Genomic DNA, 20,012 nt, shown 5'->3' with positions numbered 1-20,012 from the left:
GATCTTCCTATCTTCATGGTCTATGTTTGCTTGCTAGTTATCTTTTTGTTGAAATGGTTGCCTTGATTTCTTGACTACACTCTTGGGTTGGAGAGTTGTTCACTTGTCACCCTGCTTGCTCTATCTATTTGTCTATTTAGGCATCTTGCCTAGCTATTGACTTGATTCATTCATGTCGTAAGTTTCTTGGACATATTGTTTGACAAGTCACTTTAATCTCTCTCTACTATCTTGGCAAGTGAACACTCTACCTCTTATAGTTTCAACATCAAGTTATCTTCTAGACTATTTTATGCTTGGCTTTGCATCTAAAACTATGGGATCTAAACCTTGTGCTAGAAAACCTCAACCAAATTTAAATGATCATGATATCCTCCTTGTCACTAAAGAGTTTCAAGATTTATATGTGCAATACAAAGAACTAGAAGAGACAAATGATCTTTCTTACCTTCATTTCTCTAAGCGCATGACAAAAATGAAGTCTAAACTTGAGAAAAGGTTAGATGAGAAGATTGCATTGTTACATGAATCTTACTTAAGGTCTTTACATGCATGTGAATCACCTTCTTTGAGGTCATCCTCTTCTTCTAGGTCTACATGCTCTACTTCAAGACATCAAATGTCTTCATCTTCTAGATCTAAAGACTTCTTTAGAGAACAAGCAAGTGATACCTTCTTTGAGCCTATGCCAAAATTTCATGATGGACCTATCTTTGATAATGATGAAGTCATGAATGCATTCTATTCACTTGAGAAACAACCAAAGGACTCTAGACATTTTTTTGAGAGAAATTTTACTCCCTTGGGGAATTCTTATGATGACATTTTGAGAACACTTCTTGGCACCAAGCTCATCATGTTGCCTAAGTCTAGCTCCTGTGGAAATCCATTCTTGGATACCTATTGTGCCTATCATCGATCTAATGACCATGCTACTTTAGATTGCATTGAGCTAAAACATAAAATCCAAGATCTTATTGATAATGGAATTATTGATACCTCTAATGATTCATGCGATGAGGATACTTTTCATGAGCAAGATTCTATTAATGAACCTATGTCTAGTAGTAGCTCTATTACATCTTCCACTTCTTCCAACACTCGTGCATCTCCCAACACTTCAAATATTTTCAACATGCCTCCATCAAATAAAGAACCTAATGCTTTCCACATAGACTACGTGTATCCTCAAGGGCTACCTCTAAAAGAAACTCAAGCTAACCTTCACTTGGCTGCAAACCTTTTCCATGCTACTAATCCTAAACATCCTCAACCTTCATGCACTACTATGCCTAATCCAAGCATTACTCCATTCACTCTTCATTCTCCCTTGTCCTTAGAAGTGGCTCCATGTCAAGAGGACTCTCAAAAAGAAAAAGCTATAAATGTCAAGAAAGATCAAGATCAAGCACGCTTTCATCTCTTTCAAGATTTTCCCCCTCCATATCCTATATCTTGTCCACCTCCTAAGTATGATGAAGATACCACTTCCATTATCTCCTTTGAGCTTATTGAAAATTACGAAAAAAGTTCTCTTCATATGCTATCCAAAGCTACTTGTCAAGATCAAAGCATCCCCTCATGTTCTACTTCTCCACATCCACTTCAAAATTGTGCTCAAGCTTCAAGTGCTTCTATTAAAAATGTTGTTCCTATCAAAGGTACTCATGAGTCTATTGATGTCTTTGACCATGTTTCTCACTCTAAAGATGTTGATATCCCTTTTCACTATCCATTTGCATATCCTAATTCTATCCTTGGTCCTCATCCATTAGAGTTACAGCCTTCAAACCTTCCATCCATTTTGGGGCCTTATGTTCCTCCATCTCCTACATTGACTCCTAGCTCATTCCCTAGCTCTCCCATCATACCTCAAGATCAAAAAAGACACTCATCCTTGATGACTTTTCACCCATCTATACATCTAAACCAGTCATATCATCCTTATTCATCCACAAATCCAAAGTCCTTTGGAAGTGAGAATAAACATAAGAATCCATTGAAAAATAAAGATCACTATGTCCCATCTAATCAACATGTGAATGCTAAGAAGGAAAATGCACAAAAGAGACTACAAAGGTCCACTATTATAAAAGCTAAATCAAAGAAAATATGGGTTCCTAAACCCATTATTCAAGAAATGTGTTTTGAAGTATCCAAAGGAAAATCTAAAGCTATATGTATTCCCAAGTCTCTTTTAAAAGACTTGAATATTGAAAATACTTCAAAGTTGACATTCAAGCTTCCAAAGGCTTCCATTCCATCTTCTTCCAAAAATCTTCCTAAAAATATTCCAAAGCCTTCCACTCCACTTTTTTCCAAATCTTTTCTACCACCTCATACATCTAAATCTCAAGCTATTTCATCCATGATTCCTCCATTGTTCCAATACCCTTCAAGGTGTGTGTCAATGTTGATATTGTACAATATTTCAACCACCCTCATGAAATCCTCTAAAGCTTACACTAACTTTCTATACATGAACTATTATCCTCCATATACTCTTCCTACTACCATTTCTCTTTCATCACCCTATCAACATCTTTGAGCATACCTTTCTATGGTCTTGGCTTATCATGACTTATCTTTTCTATAGGAGCATTATCTACATTCAAACAGCTTGAGCTCTTTCTAAAAATTCAAAAAAAATAAAAATAATAAAAAATGAAAAAAAAATGAAAATGTGCCTTGGTGAAAACCACTTCTTGTGGCACCTTGGTAGCAAAAGTAAAGAGAAATAAATCCATCCTATGGTGAAAACTACTTCTTGTGGCACCTTAGATAAGTACCATGATAAAAACCTGGCAAACAGGCATCATGCGTAATTCTTCCATGATCCATCTATCCCCTCTTCTCTCTTTGATCTTGACAATTTTGAGCTATCTTTGCATATTGGCTATCTTATCCATGAGATTCTCTATTTGTGCTTTCTCATTCCCTCATAGCCTCCATCTTGAGCTTTATTTTTATTGCTCTATCCCATCGCTATCCTATCTAGTTGACCCCTTGGTCTTGATCATAATAAATGAAAAATGGTTCCTAGGTCTCTTGACATGTCTACTCTTTTAGACTACATGCTTCATGCTATCTCACTTGTTGGCTTAACTGCTTATCCTACATGCTATCTTGCTCATTTCTTCCATTGCTTATCCAAAACATGCTTCATATGACTATTTCACCTCTTTCCCTAGCTTGGGTACTCTTGAGGAGTCAGTCCTTGAGGATCACTTTCACTTGCTTCACATTCCTTTCTTATGCATGTTTGCTTATCTATCGGCTTTTTTCTCCATCATGTCCTATACCTTGCTAGACATTGGAAGAAAATGATGTGATCTTGCTTGAGAACTAGTGATCTCTAAATTATTCTAAAAAATTCCAAAAAAAATCATATATGATCCTGAAAAAAATCCTAAGAGTCAGAAAATGTCCTGAAAAAAAAGATCTTCTTAGTGAAAACCTAGCAATAGGTGCTTTGATGTATCACCAAAAAAATACAAAAAATACAAAAAAAATTTTAAAAAGTCCTGAAAAAATCTGTCAAGTGGTGAAAACCTGAAAATAGGCACTACTTGAAACCCTTACACTTATGTCTATCAGTCTCAATCACCTACTTTGCTACACATTTCCTAGCTTGGAATTGTTTCTTGTCCTCATCTTGGGGGCACAACTACTTAGCCTATTGAGGTATTCTTTTGCATTAGGGTTTCTTTGACAACTCACAAAATAGTGTTTCTCAACACTTCCCCCACCTTGACATCAAGTGTTTTTCAACACTTTTCAGATAGTTTGACTATGGTCTCCGATGTCATAATATTTCTCACTATCAGAATCAAGTCTTGAAGAAATGGCCAAGTGACTTACACACATGCACTTTAACACCTAAAAAACTAAGCTATGCTGATCTTTATCTACTTTGTGTGTTGTCTATGATGATTTATTTACTATATGTTCCATCCCTAATAGTCTTTCAAGGATGTCATTGACTAGAAGACTAGGGGCATGGGGCATGTTTTCTTGATTTCTGCTTGTGGGTATACTTTGTTTGTCTATAGTGTTGTAAGCATTCGTGCTTGTCCTATTCAACACTTTGACTTATAAATGTATCATCCTTGACTATTTTGCAAGATCGCACTCAGGGTTTATCCTGGTGCTTATGCCTTGATACAGGTGTAATCTTGCTAAATTAAACTTAGGGAATCTAATCATGTAGTTATCTTGACTTACATGTCTCTGATGCTTAGATTGGATTTCCACATACCTATCTAATATCGATCATATTCATATCCTCATAGTTATACTAGTGATGGTTGTATGATCTCATGATGTCCCTAATTTATGCTCAATGATGAAATTAAGTGTCTAAATGTTATGCACTTCTTGCTAGTAAACCACTTTTCATATTAGCTTGCATTTTAGGTTCATTTTCTAGCTTAGTCTTGCATTCTTGCATATGGGGAAAGCTCTCTCTTCATCTTTTCCCAGACATATCGGCTAACTCCTTTCATATATTTCTTTACTTTCTTCTTGTTCATGTCTTTTCACCTTATTAATCTTTCACTTCATCTCTTTTCTATCTTATCATCACATTATATAAATTTTTGACCTCTTAAATAATTTCAACGTCCTAGATTCATTTTCGGGATCGAAATCCAAATTTGAGTTCATCTTGATGGTCAAAATTGTCTTTTAAAAGTCTACTTTCTTCTGAGCAGTTAACTAACCTTTTGAGGTCTAATCTCCAAATCATCACTGGGGCATCTTCATTTCTTCATGTCCTCATCATTTCGATACTTCATATCTACTTCAATTCATTGTTTCATGTCTAAAATCACCTTTCTACTCATTTTGACCTAATTTTTATGCTATATCCTTCAATGTCAACTCTAGTCAAACTGGGGCATTTTATCAATTTTTTTTATAGTAATTCTTGGGTTCTAATCATCTAACTGTCATCTTGGACATTGCTATATTCTAATTTTCTCATGTCTAGCCATTTTTTGCATCCCCTTACCTCATTTCAATTTTGATCCCGAGGGGGCAGAAATACTCTATTGTTGATTATTACAGCTATCTATTTCTTAGGAGCATTTGTTTGACCTTATCACTTTTTCTCGATCTATTCTCTTTGCTAGGCGTTAGAATTCTTTTCGAATCCTAACATCATCTTCCTATTGTTCAGTACTACTGCTATCAGGTTGTGCATTTAGGACTTGTTATCTATTTCTGCATTTTACTCTTTGAAATCAGACATCTATATCTATCACCACCTACTTGGCTTTCTATTTTCTTTGACATAATGTGTTCTCAGATCAATCACGCATTAGTCAAAGAGGGGCAAATTTAATCACCTAAAAATGGTCATCTAGACTATTAGCCCCCTTTTCAACATTTTGGTTAAATTAATTTAATTACTTACCTAAGCCAAATTGTTAATAGTCAATTTATTTGATTATAACCTATAGTTTGACTATGCTATCCTAAGTTCATTATTTGATTAAAAGAACATGTCCCCTTTTAATTAAATAAAAGACCCCATTCTTCTAACCCACTTAAAGTGCACAGATAAAGTCCTTTTTCTATTTTGCAATTAAAAGAAAAGGCTTTGTGACTTTTGTTTTATATGACAAGTCAAATTATATTCTATTGGTTGACTTGTGTGTGTACATGGATCACTCCTCTTTTTGAATTCCACCGTTGATCATCCACCATCTTCATCTTGATCTCTACCATCCATACATCTTTAAAAGGGAGAGAGCTTTCCCCCTCAATCGAATCCATCCTCATTTTGAATATTGTTATGCTGCAAGTTTTCTAATAGGTTTCTTGGGAGCTTTGTGGAGAACTTCTATTTCTTGTCTACATTCTCTCATCCATGGCATCATGGCATTCTAGCTTAGCTTAGATTTCATTTTTACATGTAGCTTAATCTCACATAGCTTAATAATGGTATTGTAACACTCTCATACATGTTTTAGCATAGCTCCACTTTGCATCTCATTCTAGCTTAATCTTCATTTGCATTGCATTCTTGAGGAACTCCTTGGGACATTTTCATTCTTGCTCTTGTCTCAAAGAACCTCCCGTTGCATGGTTTACTAGCAAGAAGCACATTTCTAAGGCTTGGTTGAGAGCCTTCATGCTTGAATAATAGCTTCTTGCACTCCATGGATAGGGAGCTCTAAGCCAGCATCCGAACATTCCAACTCATGGAATCGTTTGGATAGAAGGGTTTAGAGTGGGACACTTTCGAGTGTACAGTTTTGACCTAATTTTTATGCTATATCCTTCAAGGTCAACTCTAGTCAAACTAGGGCATTTTATCAATTTATTATAGTCATTCTTGGGTTCTAATCATCTATCTGTCATCTTGGACATTGCTATATTCTAATTTTCTCATGTCTAGCCGATTTTTGCATCCCCTTACCTCATTTCAATTTCGATCTCGAGGGGGCAAAAATACTCTATCACTTCTTAGGAGCATTTGTTTGATCTTCTCACTTGCTCTCACTCTATCCACTTTTCTGGATGTTAACATTCTTCTTGAATTCTAACATTCTTCTCTTCCTAGTGCTCAGTACTACCACTATCAGGCTGTACATTTAGGACTTGCTATCTTTTTCTACATTTTGTTCTTTAAAATCAGATATCTATATCTATCACCACCTACTTGGCTTTCTATTTTCTTTGACATAATGTGTTCCTAGATTGATCATGCATTATTCAAAGAGGGGCAATTGTAATCACCTAAAAATGGTCATCTAGACTATTAGCCCCCTTCTCAGCGTTTTGGCTAAATTAATTTAATCATTTACCTAGACCAAATTGCTAATAATCAATTTATTTGATATAACCTATAGTTTGACTATTCTATCCTAAGTTCATTATTTGATTAAAAGAACATGTCCCCTTTTAATTAAATAAAATACCCCATTCTTCTAACCCACTTAAAGTGCACACATAAAGTCCTTTTTCTATTTTGCAATTAAAAGAAAAGGCTTTGTGACTTTTGTCTTATGTGACAAGTCAACTTATATTCTATTGGTTGACTTGTGTGTGCACATGGATCACTCCTCTTTTTGAATTCCACCATTGATCATCCACCATCTTCATCTTGATCTCTACCGTCCATACAACTTTAAAAGGGAGAGAGCTTTCCCCCTCAATCCATCCTCATTTTGAATATTGTTATGTTGCAGGTTTTCTAACAGGTTTCTTTTGAGCTTTGTGGAGAACTTCTCTTTCTTGTCTACATTCTCTCATCCATGGCATTCTAGCTTAGCTTAGCTTTCATTTTTACATGTAGCTTAAATCATATAGTCTAATAGTTGGATTGCAACACTCTCATACATACTTAGCATAGCTCCACTTTACATTTCATTCTAGCTTAATCTTCATTTGCATTGCATCCTTGAGGAACTCCTTGGGACATTTGCATTCTTGCATCTTGTCTTTGGAACCTCCCATTGCATGGTTTACTAGCAAAAAGAGTATCTCTAAGGCTCATTTGAGAGCCCTTGAACTTGAAATACACTCTCTTGCACTCCGTGGATAGGGAGCTCTAAGCCGGCATCCAAACATTCCAACTCATGGAATCGTTTGGATAGAATGGTTTAGAGTGTGACACAAATCGAGTGTACAACTAGGTATTTTGTTGGATCTCTATAACATTTGGATTTGGAAGTAAAATTAACTCTCTCATGTGTTTGTCTTGAGTTCTTTTACATTCTTTCATAGATTCACACTTCATTTGGTGCTCTAAAATTGGATCTAGATTTGCTTTCACACATCTATGTTTCGCATAGTAATTAGGTCCTATGAACACTATTTGGGAGATCTCGAGAGATTGAGCTTCATTCACTTTCTTTACATGTGAAGTTCCTCTTGATGACAAATCCCCTTGTAGGTAGGGAAGGATATTTGTTATTATCTCACTATTCCGCTTGGATTTGTCCTCAACATTCATTAGTACTTTCTCTTTTGAGATGGTGGTGTTTGTCATTGGATTTTCTAAAAAGTTGGTGAGGTGATTTCCAATTAGCATATCAAAGAATCTTGTTTTCTATGTTTGGGTAAGGTGAAAAGGCTAGAGGAGTATGCTATGTTATCTTTTGGGCACATCAGAAACTTGGAACCCTTGAATCCAAACCAAGTCTCCATGTGGTACAACTTTGTGAGTCTTCCTTGATTAGAGAGGGTTAAACCATAGTGGACATTCCCTTTATTGGGTCAACCACATGGATGGTACCTCAAGCGGTAATAGCCATTTTTTATGTGGTAGTAGCAACCACTATATAAATTTCCTTATGGAGGAAATCCTCATGGGTGTAGCCTTTTTTTGGGCTGTCAGATCTCCTCAGTATCTTTGGTTGATTAAATTCTTGTAATATGTCAAAACCCTAGTGCACCGGGATTGGATTTTTCCCACTCTAAATTACAAAAGTTGTAGAGTTGAACATTAATAAGAACCATAGTGCTACCAAATTTTCTTTTCTAGGACTATGTGCGTGATTGGAAAATACTTTGAGAACAGACATAGTAGTGGTTCTAGGGATTAGATTTATACTATGACACTATTCTTGTTCATGTGCAAGGTTGCTTGCTCATTGTTTGAAGACATTTTATTGAAATCCTTGATTGTTGTCTTGCATGCCTAGTTCATGATTAAAAATCTATTGATGCACCTAGTCGGACATTTAAAATGAACAAAATATGAGTTCCTGAGTCGAGACTTTACAATCAAATGGCTCTGTTGTCCTATTATTTCCAATTTTCCTAGGTTAATCCAATTTAGATTAGGCTATTGACCCCATCGTTAGAAGCTTGTTTGCACCTTGGGTTATTGTCCTTTGACCTCTTGAATTAGTAATCATTGATTTCACAAGAGATCTTGTTTGGAGTTGGTGAGATAGAGATCGTCCTTGTTGAGAAAGATATACCTTTGGATCCTTTGATATTACGCTTGGAGAGTCTTAGTAATCTCTTGTCCATCCACTTTCATCAAAATTCAATTGTAATTAATTAAAATTTGGGTAAATCATCCTCCTAGTCCATTTGTGCTAGGATATTCACCCAAAGTTGTGGGCACCTCTGTGGTAGTGTTGGTTTATGCCTATTGCAATATTTTATCTTATCATCTCTTTTTTGGACAAGTGAGTGCTTTTTCTATCCTAGTTTGCTACCAATGCTTCTTAGGGTTATCTTATCAACTAGTATCTTTTCTTTCATGTTGGTTATAAGCGTTATTACATGTTGTTCAACATTCAAATGAACTCAAATGGTATCAAATTTCACAAAATGACTCTTGGTCTTCTTTCTTCTTCATCTTCCATGTCTTTCTAGTCTCCCAATTCCATTCTTTCTCTTCTTCACATCTTCTTGTTCTTTTCCTCCTATTATCATATAGTCTACCTTCTTCTATTCATCCTTTCTCTTCTTCCATGCTTGATTCTTCTTCTAGAACCATGGATCTTGAATATCTTGTTAGGGACCATCATTTGAGCATAGATGAACTCGACCTCCTTATTGAATTTGAAAAATTTTGTTACTCCAATAGATATATGGATGCCAACATTGTGACAAAAATGATGGAAAGGGGGAAAAAATTAGATGTTCTTGCTAGGATCATACACAATATCATATCACAATATCCCTCTTCCAAATATTCCTTATCTTACAAGTCTTGTCATGATTCTTCTAAATATCATTCATATTCCTTATCTTCTAAGTCTTATCATGATTCTTCTAAATATCATTCAGATTCTTCACCTTCTAAGTCTTATCATGATTCTTCTAAATATCACTCAGATTCTTCATCTTCTAAGTCTTATCATGATTCTTCTAAATATCATTCACATTTCTCATCTTTTAAGTCTTATCCTAATTCTTCTAAATATCATTTACATTCTTCATCTTCTAAGTCTTATCATGATTCTTCTAAATATCATTCATATTCTTCATATTCCAAGTGTTACCATGATTCTTCTAAATATCATTCATGTAGGTCTTCACCTACCTCTTCTTCACGATTTCATTCTTCTTCCACTTCTACCAAGAGTCTTATTCCACTTATTGAGACATACCATAATGAACAACATGAAAAGTCTTGTGATATGCCTATCTATAATGCTTATAGTGACAATGATTATGATGATGATGAGTATTATATTCCTACAAGCCCTTAAAGTCTTCCTAGTCCTATGCTTGTGCTTAAAGGGGATGAGTCACGGATAGATATTGATGGTAATCCATATGACTCAAGTTTTGAAAACAACATTGATAAATTTTGTGAACAATACCTAAATGATAAATCTACATTTTTTGAGGAAGAGAAAGAATTTTTTTTCATTGAAATAAAAAATCAATGCCATAAGAGTTCCTCTTCTAAGAATTCTCATGCTGAAAATAAACATTACACTCTTGAGCAATATCATGTTAATGTTGAACCTTTGTCTTCTGATGCTCCCCTTCCATCTTCTACTTCCTCCACTGTCCATACATCCCCTAAAGATTTTGAGTCTCTCAAATATTCTACCAATCCTTTATCCAACAAAGATCCTAATACTTTTCATGTGGTTCCCTATAGCTATCCTCAAAGATTACCTCTTAAAGAAACTAAAGCTAACCTTCACTTAGTTGCAAATACTTTTGACAATGCTAAACCTAAAGATTCTAAGTTTGTATGTGCTATAATGCCTACTTCAGCTAGTCCTTCATCATCTATTCCAAAGTCTTCCATACAATTCCAACATGCTTCCTTCTCCTTATGAGTGGCTTCATGTCAAGAGGACTCTAAAAATGATAAAGAAAAGAATATAAAGAAAGATCAAGATCAAGAAACCTACATGTCATCCAATTATTTTCATGATGTCTCTGATCCATTTCATGGTCCTTTTGATCCTCCATGCCCTACCTCATTCATTCCACCATGTCTTAAGTCTTCTCCTAAGCAAGATCAAGCTACTACTTACATTGCTAAGCTTATTGACAATCAAAATGACCTTAATATAATTCTGCCTTCCAAAGATGATACTTCTATTAAGTTTATTAAAAATAGTGTTGTTACTTCCAATTTTGAGCCTATTGAAAATCAAGAGAAAAAATCTACACTTATGCTATCCAAAGATTTTTGTCAAGATCAAAGTCTTCCATCTTCTTGCTCTAACACTCCATGTTCCCTTCCACTTTCTACTCTTCCTAAGTCTTCTCAAGATTCAAGTACTCCTATCAAAGAAGTTGCTCCTATTCAAGATGTTTATGATTTTATTGAAAATCCTAATGCTCACTCTAAAGATGTTGATGTCCTTGATTGTCATATAGATGTTGATGAACTTATTGATTACTCTTTTGCATCTTCCACATCCATCCTTGGACCTCCTCCACCAATATCAAATGCTTCTTGTCTTCCTTCCATCTTGGGTCCTTATGTCCCTTCACTTTCCCCTCCCAAATCTCCTAATTCACCATCCATCTTGGGTCCTTATGTCCCTCCCTCTCCTATCTTTCCTCAAGCTTATCGTAGATGCATATCCTTGAATCATTTTCATCCACTCACTCACCTAAACCAGTGATATCATCCTTCTTCTTCCATAGGTCCCAAGTCTTTTCGAAGTAACCTGAATGTTCAATACAAGAAAAAGAAGCAATTCAAGAATCCATATAAAAAATAAAATCACCATGTCTCCTCTAATCGACATGGGGGCATAAAGTCAAAAGAGATATCTAAGAAAAAAATTGTAAGACAAATATGGGTTCCAAAATCCATCATTGAAGATATTATCTCTAAATCATCAAAAAGAAATGAAAAGAGGCCTATAGCTATATGGATTACAAAGTCTCTCTTGAGAGAGTCTAATTTTGAACAACAATTGAAGTTGACATTCAAGCTTCCAAAGAATTTCACTTCATCTTCTTCCAAAAGCATTCTTCCATTCCATGTGCCTAAACCACAACCTCTTCTATCCACTCGCCATATTCCTTCATGTATACCTTCATTCACATTTTCTCCATCCTCTTTCCACCCTTCAAGATGTGTGTTGACATTGATCTTGCCTTCATTTCCATCTTCCAATCTCACTCGCTTTGCATAAAGCCATACCCTCCATTTTTGTCTTCCATCTTCCTTTCACTATCAGCATCTTTGAGCATATCATTTCAACTCCTTTGCATGTCATGGTTTAAAATTTCAAGGAGAATTATCTAAAAATCTTGACTTCTTCTAAAAAAATTCAAAAAAAATTCAAAAATAAATAATTTGAAAAAAATAAAAATTGATACTTTTGAAAATGTGCCTTGGGGAAAACTTAGTAATTAGGCACCTTGGTAACAAAAGTAAAGATAAATAAATTTTTCCAATGGTGAAAACCACTCCCTTTCAGTGCCTTGGATAAGTACCATGATGAAAACTTGACAATCGGGCATCATGCATAGTTCTTCTACATCTTTCATTCATTATGTCTTCTCTCTTTGATCTTGACAATGTTGAGCTATACAAAAACATTTGGCTATCTTGTGAGCTATCTTATGTGATCTTGTTTTCATTCCTTTCATGTTTATCCTTCATATCTATTTTCCTCCATTCATTCTAGTCTTTTGTTATCCTTTACCCCTTTGGTCTTGATCTAATTAAAAAGAGTAAAATACAATGCTATGAAGCCACTTGACATGTCTACTCCTTTGGATTACATCTTTCCCACTTTTACATTATGCTTTCATGAATTATCTTATGCTAGCCTTTCATTTCTTATCCAAATATGCTTTACATGACAATTTTTTTCCTAGCTTGGTTACAGTTGAGGATTTCTTCCCTTTATTCTCCTTCATTCTCTTGTCTTTTATTTCTTCCACCAACTTGCTAATCTTCTTGCCCTCCACCTTGCTAGACATTGGGACTGCGTGATGTGATCTTTCTTGAGAGTTTGGTCCTTGTTTCTGTCTAGGGGCATTGTACATTATTTGTATATATTTATTGATCTTGAAAAAATACAAAAAAATGATATATTTCAAAAATCCAAAAATATATATATATTGTGAAAATTCTAAAAATTGGAAAATTTCCTAAAAAAATGATCATCTTAGTGAAAACCTAGCAATAGCATTTTGATGTATCTCCAACAAAAATTATATATTCTAAAAATACCAAAAAAATCTAAAAAAATCAAAATTTCAGAAAAAAATAGAAAAAGTGCCTTGGTGAAAACTTGGAAATAGGCACCTTGGTAGCAAAAATTCAAAAAAAATTATAAAAAGTCCTAAAAAAAAAATCAAAGTGGTGAAAACTTGGAAACGAGCGCTACTTGAGGCCTTTGCACCCTTGTTTCTTACTGTGTGTTCTCAACACTTAGACTTTCTTCATCATGCCTTGTCCTTGTTGCCTTGGTTTGGAATTGGTCTTTGTCTAGGGGGCATAACTATGTTGGCTTTGGTCTCTTGGTTGTGTTAGTCTTTAGGACACCTCACAAATAGCATTTTTCAGCACCACCCCAATTGTATTTTTCAATACAACCCCTGATATCAAGTGTTTTTCAACACTTATTGGTTTGGTCTTACCCATTTTTGTCATGTGATCTTACCTATTTGCAAGCATTTGATCTTTATCCTCAAAACTCAGTATCAATTAACACATTTAAATTTTTTTAACACAAACACTTAATGCTTGACTTATGTCATGACCTTTTCTTTATGTGCTGACTATTATTGATTTTTGTTGAGTGTCTTTGTCTAATAAGTCTCTCTGGGATGCATAGCTAGAGGACTTGGGGCATGGGGCATGTTTTTATTTGTTTTCTACTTGTGGGTGTGGTCTTGAAACTCTAGAGTGTCTCTTGTTGTCCTCTTGAAACACTTAGGAGATTTGAGGCATAATCCTTGACTGTTTTTGCACAACCGCTCTTTTGGTCACTATGGCATCTATTCCTTGATGCGAGCATGGTTTTGCTACATTAAATTGGGTAAGCTAACATTGTAGTCATCTTGACCTTTATGTTTTTGATGCTTATGTTAGAATCTTTCCACATTCCAATCTGATATAAATCACATTCATATCTTCATAGTTGTGTTTCTAACTAGTGATGATTGTGTGATTTTTTGATGTTCGTTAATAATGGCCCAATGATGAAAATAAGTTCTTTTACATTATCTAATGAATGATGAACACAAAAATCCTATGTTATAGTTGCTCTTTTACAAGTACACCTTTGCATTTTCATGTAGCTTGCATTGTTAGGTTTCATGTTAGTTTCCATTTTAGGATGCATCATGAGTTTGAGAGGGTTTTCCCTTCATCTTTATTGTGGACTTTTAATCAACTATGGTCATGTTTTGATCTTCATTTTCTTATCTTCTTTTTTGATCTCAATCAAAATTTATATCTTAAATAGTTGATTGATTTTGGAGCATTATATTTCTTATGAAAAAATTTATTTTCTTCTTTCTATTTCTTTTCATCTCTTCCAAATTTCTATCTTCCATTTACTTTCACCCCACTTCTTTTCTTCTAATTCAACTTTGGGGCATAATATTCCATGCTTGATGATCTATCTTGGTTCTGTGATTCTTATATCTTTCATCTTACATTAAGAGCTTTATCTTTTGTTCAATTTGATCAAATTTATCAATTTTTTGTTTCTCCTCTATCTCATTTTGATTTTTATCACGAGGGGGAAGTACTTATCAAACTTCAATCCTTGATTCAGTTTTATCAACTTTATCCTTGACTTTTTTAAGTCAAAATTTATTTTTATTCTTTGTCCTGATGTGTTCCTAAATCGACCACGCATCTAGGTTGTTTTGTGATCCCAAATTGACCTCACACTTCAATTTCTTTCTTTGACTACATGTGTTCCCAAATCAATCACACATTAGTCAAAGAGGGGAAAATGTATGTACTCTAAAATGGTCACTTAGACTATGGGCTCCCATTATTCAATTTATCAATTTATCAAATTTCTTGAATCAATGGTTTGCAATATTTTATTAAATCAATTCAAATCAATTTCCTCGATCAAATTCAATTATTTATTTTTCTAAGGTTGAACATTTTATCCTAAGTCTTATTTAGTTAAAAGAAAATCTCTCTTTTAACTAAATAAAATAAGTCCCCATTTAATTAAAAGGAAACCTCTCTTTTGGGGTGACCGCAAGAAGTTGGGTCGCAATTCTGCGAAAGTCAAATCTACGGAATTGTGCTTCTCAAAAATAGGTACCTAATTTTTTTAGAATAGGGTACCCATTTCTAAATTCATGCATCGGGCACCCAAGTCAGGATTTAAAAATTGGGTACCCAATTTTTAAAACTCAAATCAGATGCCTGAGGTGCTTAAAAATCGAGCACCCAATTACTTTATAAATCGAGTATCAATGTATGGGGGTGATATAATCAAAATATCAAAAAATGAGTGATATCGAAGCATTATATCTTAATATAAAACTAAAATAAACTAACCCCTAGGTAACCCTAAACCAAATTGAATATCAAACTAGATTGAAAGCTAACCCTAGCCCTTAACTAATTAATATTATACTTATAAACCAAATTAAACTAAACCATGATCATAAACCTAATTATATATCCCAACAAGTTAACAGTACAAACCAAATTTAACCTTGAATCCTTTCCCCAACCATTAACCAAATTGAACCCTTACCCTAAGATTGAACCAAGTTAAACGTTGACCTTAAGACTAAACCAAATCACCCTAAACTTAAACCTAACTCAATAATATATTCAATAGTTTAAAACAAAATTTAAACCTAACATTTTTGAATTAATGTTGGTTTTTAATCTAAAAGCTCTAACTATAATTCTATATCTAAAACTAAATTTAGCACTTTAAAACTTAATTCAATTTATTAACTCTTGTCCTAATTGAAACCTAAGCATAAACCTAATCAAGATCATAATCTTAATTATAATATGTCCCTAGGGGTCTTAGGACCCCTAAGGACATACGTCATCATAGAATGTGTCGAAGGGGGTCATAGGTCACCCTATGACACCCTTCGACCCATATGAATTATTCTACTATGTCCCTAGGGGTCCTAGGACCCCTAGGGACATATGTCATCATGGAATGGGTCGAAAGGGATCATAGGTCACCTTATGACCCCCTTCCTAGGGCCCCTAGGGACATATGTCATCATAGACTGGGTCGAAGGGGGTCATATCCTAAGAACCAAGTACTAATTTTATAAATGTCAAACCATAATCGTAACCTTATTTATGATAAACTAAATTATCCTAGAGGAGGATCATATTTACATCTACATGTCATACATGTGAATCTAAAAACATTTACATATCTAATTACATCATTTATTGCATAGGACAGATTAAAATTTTCATTATATTATCCATGCATATCATATCAAAAGAATCATATAGAGATATGTCATTTACTACATCCATCATACATAATCAAGAAGGGTACTTAGGTAAATTTATATATAACACTATATTATATGAAAAGAAAAACACCACATAGGATCATCTCATGTATAAACTAAAAAAATTTATCAAGACACATATAATGAGATCAAATAATATTTATAAGATTCATCGCATATACTATCAATGTATGGGGGTGATATAATCAAAATATCAAAAAATGAGTGATATCGAAGCATTATATCTTAATATAAAACTAAAATAAACTAACCCCTAGGTAACCCTAAACCAAATTGAATATCAAACTAGATTGAAAGCTAACCGTAGCCCTTAACTAATTAATATTATACTTATAAACCAAATTAAATTAAACCATGATCATAAACCTAATTATATATCCCAACAAGTTAACAGTACAAACCAAATTTAACCTTGAATCCTTTCCCCAACCATTAACCAAATTGAACCCTTACCCTAAGATTGAACCAAGTTAAACGTTGACCTTAAGACTAAACCAAATCACCCTAAAATTAAACCTAACTCAATAATATATTCAATAGTTTAAAACAAAATTTAAACCTAACATTTTTGAATTAATGTTGGTTTTTAATCTAAAATCTCTAACTATAATTCTATATCTAAAACTAAATTTAGCACTTTAAAACTTAATTCAATTTATTAACTCTTGTCCTAATTGAAACCTAAGCATAAACCTAATCAAGATCATAATCTTAATTTGCTAAAACCTACACCAAGTAATATATAAATAATTAAATATCTAGATCCTAAGAACCAAGTACTAATTTTATAAATGTCAAGCCATAATCGTAACCTTATTTATGATAAACTAAATTATCCTAGAGGAGAATCATATTTACATCTACATGTCATACATGTGAATCTAAAAACATTTACATATCTAATTACATCATTTATTGCATAGGACGGATTTAAAATTTTCATTATATTATCCATGCATATCATATCAAAAGAATCATATAGAGATATGTCATTTACTACATCCATCATACATAATCAAGAAGGGTACTTAGGTAAATTTATATATAACACTATATTATATGAAAAGAAAAACACCACATAGGATCATCTCATGTATAAACTAAAAAAATTTATCATGACACATATAATGAGATCAAATAATATTTATAAGATTCATCGCATATACTATCAATGTATGGGGGTGATATAATCAAAATATCAAAAAATGAGTGATATTGAAGCATTATATCCTAAACCAAATTGAATATCAAACTAGATTGAAAGCTAACCCTAGCCCTTAACTAATTAATATTATACTTATAAACCAAATTAAATTAAACCATGATCATAAACCTAATTATATATCCCAACAAGTTAACAGTACAAACCAAATTTAACCTTGAATCCTTTCCCCAACCATTAACCAAATTGAACCCTTACCCTAAGATTGAACCAAGTTAAACGTTGACCTTAAGACTAAACCAAATCACCCTAAACTTAAACCTAACTCAATAATATATTCAATAGTTTAAAACAAAATTTAAACCTAACATTTTTTAATTAATGTTGGTTTTTAATCTAAAAGCTCTAACTATAATTCTATATCTAAAACTAAATTTAGCACTTTAAAACTTAATTCAATTTATTAACTCTTGTCCTAATTGAAACCTAAGCATAAACCTAATCAAGATCATAATCTTAATTTGCTAAAACCTACACCAGGTAATATATAAATAATTAAATATCTAGATCCTAAGAACCAAGTACTAATTTTATAAATGTCAAACCATAATCGTAACCTTATTTATGATAAACTAAATTATCCTAGAGGAGGATCATATTTACATCTACATGTCATACATGTGAATCTAAAAACATTTACATATCTAATTACATCATTTATTGCATAGGACAGATTAAAATTTTCATTATATTATCCATGCATATCATATCAAAAGAATTATATAGAGATATGTCATTTACTACATCCATCATACATAATCAAGAAGGGTACTTAGGTAAATTTATATATAACACTATATTATATGAAAAGAAAAACACCACATAGGATCATCTCATGTATAAACTAAAAAAATTTATCATGACACATATAATGAGATCAAATAATATTTATAAGATTCATCGCATATACTATCAATGTATGGGGGTGATATAATCAAAATATCAAAAAATGAGTGATATCGAAGCATTATATCTTAATATAAAACTAAAATAAACTAACCCCTAGGTAACCTTAAACCAAATTGAATATCAAACTAGATTGAAAGCTAACCCTAGCCCTTAACTAATTAATAATATACTTATAAACCAAATTAAATTAAACCATGATCATAAACCTAATTATATATCCCAACAAGTTAACAGTACAAACCAAATTTAACCTTGAATCCTTTCCCCAACCATTAACCAAATTGAACCCTTACCCTAAGATTGAACCAAGTTAAACGTTGACCTTAAGACTAAACCAAATCACCCTAAACTTAAACCTAACTCAATAATATATTCAATAGTTTAAAACAAAATTTAAACCTAACATTTTTGAATTAATGTTGGTTTTTAATCTAAAATCTCTAACTACAATTCTATATCTAAAACTAAATTTAGCACTTTAAAACTTAATTCAATTTATTAACTCTTTTCCTAATTGAAACCTAAGCATAAACCTAATCAAGATCATAATCTTAATTTGCTAAAACCTACACTAGGTAATATATAAATAATTAAATATCTAGATCCTAAGAACCAAGTACTAATTTTATAAATGTCAAGCCATAATCGTAACCTTATTTATGATAAACTAAATTATCCTAGAGGAGGATCATATTTACATCTACATGTCATACATGTGAATCTAAAAACATTTACATATCTAATTACATCATTTATTGCATAGGACAGATTTAAAATTTTCATTATATTATCCATGCATATCATATCAAAAGAATCATATAGAGATATGTCATTTACTACATCCATCATACATAATCAAGAAGGGTACTTAGGTAAATTTATATATAACACTATATTATATGAAAAGAAAAACACCACATAGGATCATCTCATGTATAAACTAAAAAAATTTATCATGACACATATAATGAGATCAAATAATATTTATAAGATTCATCGCATATACTATCAATGTATGGGGGTGATATAATCAAAATATCAAAAAATGAGTGATATCGAAGCATTATATCTTAATATAAAACTAAAATAAACTAACCCCTAGGTAACCCTAAACCAAATTGAATATCAAACTAGATTGAAAGCTAACCCTAGCCCTTAACTAATTAATAATATACTTATAAACCAAATTAAATTAAACCATGATCATAAACCTAATTATATATCCCAACAAGTTAACAGTACAAACCAAATTTAACCTTGAATCCTTTCCCCAACCATTAACCAAATTGAACCCTTACCCTAAGATTGAACCAAGTTAAACATTGACCTTAAGACTAAACCAAATCACCCTAAACTTAAACCTAACTCAATAATATATTCAATAGTTTAAAACAAAATTTAAACCTAACATTTTTGAATTAATGTTGGTTTTTAATCTAAAATCTCTAACTATAATTCTATATCTAAAACTAAATTTAGC

Source organism: Cupressus sempervirens, chromosome 6, assembly GCF_028749045.1.
Source record: "Cupressus sempervirens isolate cs-2001-9-10 chromosome 6, ASM2874904v1, whole genome shotgun sequence".
In the NCBI taxonomy this organism is placed as follows: domain Eukaryota; kingdom Viridiplantae; phylum Streptophyta; class Pinopsida; order Cupressales; family Cupressaceae; genus Cupressus; species Cupressus sempervirens.
Note: the sequence above shows the minus strand (reverse complement) of the source record.